The sequence below is a fragment of the Ostrinia nubilalis genome, chromosome 4 (genome assembly GCF_963855985.1).
Source record: "Ostrinia nubilalis chromosome 4, ilOstNubi1.1, whole genome shotgun sequence".
NCBI lineage: Eukaryota > Metazoa > Arthropoda > Insecta > Lepidoptera > Crambidae > Ostrinia > Ostrinia nubilalis.
The window spans coordinates 17,967,566-17,972,084 of NC_087091.1; positions in this window are offsets into that span (position 1 = coordinate 17,967,566).

Below are 4,519 nucleotides of genomic sequence, written 5' to 3' on the forward strand. Positions count from 1 at the left end.
AGCGACCCACCGAGTGGCGGTATCACTGCGAGCACAAAGGCGGCTCGCAGTAGGATCCAGGAGCTCGCAGCCAGATACGCGATGACCGTCGACGAGCCGTACTCACTTGAAGGTTGGTTACGTTACATGCTACGTTACGTGCTATATGGCAGGTGAGTACCCTGCCCAAATAATCTAGGTTGAGATACACTTTGAATCAAAGAATCCCAATAGGTACATGAAAAGGAGTAGGTATTGTAAAAGTTGATGTAAAGTACTACTACTAAAAACACTACGCATCAGATTAGAATTTTTTGCGGAAAAATCATCTTTATCATTCCAGTCACAAGACGTCCACTGCTGAACATAGGATTGATTCCACATCGCCCGGTTGGTAGCGGTCTGCATCCAGCGCCTATCTGCTACCTTTATGAGGTCGTAAGTCCACCTTATTAGCATCTAATAACTAAATGTGTTCTTCTCATTACGTTACAGAGGATTATAGTTTAAAATGTTTAGCATTTCCAAATATTGAAAATTCTAGTTTAAATGGATAGGCTCTCTACTTTTTTGTCATTGAACTTTTTACTTGCTCCAAGCGCAAAATTTTCCTTGTCCAAAAGAAGTAAAATCGTGCTTGCGCTAAAGATTTTCTCCAAAAAAAGTTAGTTGAGTAATGGCTATCCATCAATGTCGATTTAATAGATGAAGTTTCTTAGAATTTCCCATGCGGTCCGAAAGCCTGCCAGTTGCAAAATTATCGTGCATTAGGTTTCGTGCATATATTTTTCTCTCTCAATGTAATAAAATCTATTTTCATAATATAATTATGGGTAGTAACTTGTGCACCTGGGAGTGGCTAATTTTGTTGGCGAGAGCTTTTATAAAAGCAAGTAAATAAATAATATATTTGATGCCTGAAATCTTCGAAGATCTTGACTTCAAACTAAATGATTTTACTGGAACCAAAAATCCCTCGACGAAACATTAGTTCCGGGAACAATTTATTTTACAATGTTTTTCCTTTAACAGTTCCCGTTTCTGTGAAATGTTGATTTAAATATTTATGAATAAAAATACCTACTATCTTAGAAAAATAAACACAGTAAAACAGAAAAAGAGTTTTTAAAACGTTACAAAATGTATACCAAATCACAGAAACATACCGTTGTATTTTATAAGCTACCTACTGCTTTTTATAAGGCGGCATGAATATTAAGATCTAAAAAAGGAAATAAATATGGATAGGTACTTCAGCTGAGCTGAATATCTGAGCGAGAAACTTTAATATACTTAGATATCCACAAACAACTTCTCGAAGATTCGGTAGACATTTTTATTCAGTTGGAAACAATTCAATTTGACTCTGGTCAGAGTTTGGATCTAAGATTCATAAGTTTGTTGCTTTCAACTTGGGATTCTTTTTATGTTATTGCCTTTATTGTATTAAAAAGGCGTCTTATAATAATTTTGATATCCATAACTATGAAAATGTTTCGTGACAAGGAATTCATTTGGGGCGATTTTATTTCTTGGAAATAACTTCTTGCAAGAAATACGATTTATTAAATTCTTTCTTTGACACAAGTAAATCTTGAACCGAACATAATACAGTTTTTACAGTAAGTACATAATTATTTATATTATGTTTGGATAGTAGGTATAATTATTATGGTCTAAATACACTTCTGGACACATCTATTGTTGATATCAAACAATCGAATACTAAGAAAACTTGGTTTTATTGGTTTACTTGGATTTAATTCTTGAAAAAGTGATTGATATCTTTGGTTTTGCAACAAACATTACTTATTCTTAACATTAAGGTGAGGTTCTATCATCATCATATATGAATACTTCACCTGAAGTCGCCGCCCAAGCAAGTATTATGTCAATCAGCCTTTAAGCTTATCAGTACATATATTATGTTAACAAGTGATGTATTGTCATATTTATCAATGTACCAAGAGCTCCGGGGCGAAATCGGGGCGTTTAAATTAATGGTGTATAATTTATTAACACTAGAAAGGCCGCCGTCCCATTTTTGTCCCACTTGCGAGTTTGATCGTCTCTAACTTTTTTATTTTTTAACGAAAGTCCATGAAACTTTTTGACTTTTTCTGATTTATTGAGTTTTATCATTTTTTAATGTTTTTGATACTATAATATTAATAGAAAAAATTTAAAAATCGGTTTTACCTAGAAGCGCCACTGGGTCAATTTTGTCCCACCCTGGTATTTGCAACAATAATTCGACGAAGAGTGCTTGTTTCGAGGAGATACGAGAGTGTAGAGGTGAGGAGCGTTTAGGTGACTCGTGACAATGCAGAAATGTAAATATATTGTACTAGTTCTTGCCTGTGACTTCACCCGTGAGAAATTAAATTTATCATAAAGACCTAATTTCTTTACATTTATCGTTGTTATTTGACCAAATAACTGAACATTATTCTAAATTATAGCCTATATTATGTTATTCTGAAGTATTAGCAATAAAACTGCAAAGTTTTATTAAAATCGGCTTAGTATTTTTTGCGTAAAAGAGTGAAAAAACATCCATCGATATAACCATGAATCCATACTCACTAGGGTGGTCCTTATTTTTCGACTTTTGAATTATCCCTGGGGCACTTTCTTATTCGATTATATACCTCTAAATATGAAATTAGCTTTTTTTGTTTTTTTTTTGGTTAAGATTTAGAGGTCGCTACCAGCTGTCAAAATATTTACAAAAAGCTTTGAAGATCTTAAATCATGGTTTCATAAATGTTTTATTTAAGTGTTTATTTCACATTTTAGGTGCAAATGAACAACGCATAGATAGAATAGACAATCGCTTCTTGTCCCCTTCTCCCCTCAACCCCTCTTCTGTACCGACCATGGTACCGACGCGTCGAGATACTAACAAGTAAACTCTTATATCTTAAAAATAATTGATTCAAATATGTACATTGTACATAATATCTTAGTTCATAGCAACAACAATAATTTGTAATATTTTTATTTGGCTTTGGCTTTAAAAATAAATGAATCTAACAAATAAAGATTTTTTGTTTTTACTTAAAATTCAAACCTTGGTAGCGACCCCTAAACGTCTTTTAAAAATAAAAAAAAAAATAATGAAAGACTTTCATATGGTATATATTCAAATTACGTGGTGCCCCGCAAAATATAAGAAAAAAATTTTTTTTCGTACGAATAAGGACCACGCTAATACTCACTTAGTTCAAGTTCAAGGCATATATCCACCCATACATCCTTCATATTCATTCATCAGTCCATCCATCCTTCAATTCAGCAATATTTATTAACTTTTACATTTATAATATTAGAAGGAAGGTGGCTTTTAGACATTGGCCAGTTCATACATTGTATGATTTGATAAATTTTTAAAATGTGTGACTTATACAATTTTGAAAATTAAACGTACAAACTTTTTATGTTAACTGGTAAAAAACTTCACTGTGTGTGTACGGATAACAGAAAAATAACCATACCTATAGACATTCCTAAACACATAGTACACCAGAGAGACAAAAAAACCATACAAAAAAACTTTGTGCAAAATGTGCACTGATATTTTTAAGATTAAATTTTTCTTTCATAAATAATAATGACTAGTTAAAGTAGTAATTTCATAATTTTAATACAGTATAACACCATGTAATATGAGACTATTTTTATATGAAACCAAAAATATTTAACTTAAATTAATAATTCAAAATTAAAATTGAATACATTTATATTTTTAAAGAAATAAGTACATATTGATTTAATTATATAGATAAACCTTTTTTAAGGATACTACTAATAGTTTTAACCATAATGTTCATGTCTGAAACTAAAAAATGTTACAAAATGTATGCTGGGACAAAATTGACCCAGCGGCGCTTTTAGGGGGGTCGCAATCTTCGGCACTTCTAGTGTTAAACAGTCACGTTTTGGGCAACGGGCTTATGATTTGAGAGGCCATCTAGTTAAGTTGGCAATAGTCATGATTTAAATCCCACCTAAGGCACCTAATATTTTTAGCAAGGATAACTTACGACAGTGAGAGTAGGATCGATGACGAACTTCATCCAAATCATATGGCTGAGGAAGGTGCACAGGATCAAGCAGACGATGATGATGGTGATCCATATAAGGTGGACGGACCATCTGCTGCTCTTGTAGAAATAGTACACGCCGTGGAGCGTGCTATGCTTGCAGAACGCTTTGAACTTCCTGCTGGCAATTTCTTTTATTTGACGCATAGTCACTGAAAAAGTAAATGGACATCGTTTGATGGAGCCCGATATTTATAAGGACGTAGCACATTAATAACCAGGAAAGGAATCGTAACCGTATCAACTCGAGGCGGTCAGTATTCTTTGTATGAAACTCCATACTATAAAACACACTTATCCGCACCGTAACGTAAACGCCTCGCCTCGCAATTGATAGCTCGCGAAAGGCGATACGGTGTTGATCCCTTTCCGAGTTGATAAGTCTGCTATGAGCTAAAGGTAAAAGCAAAAACCATTTGTTATAGCTATGTATG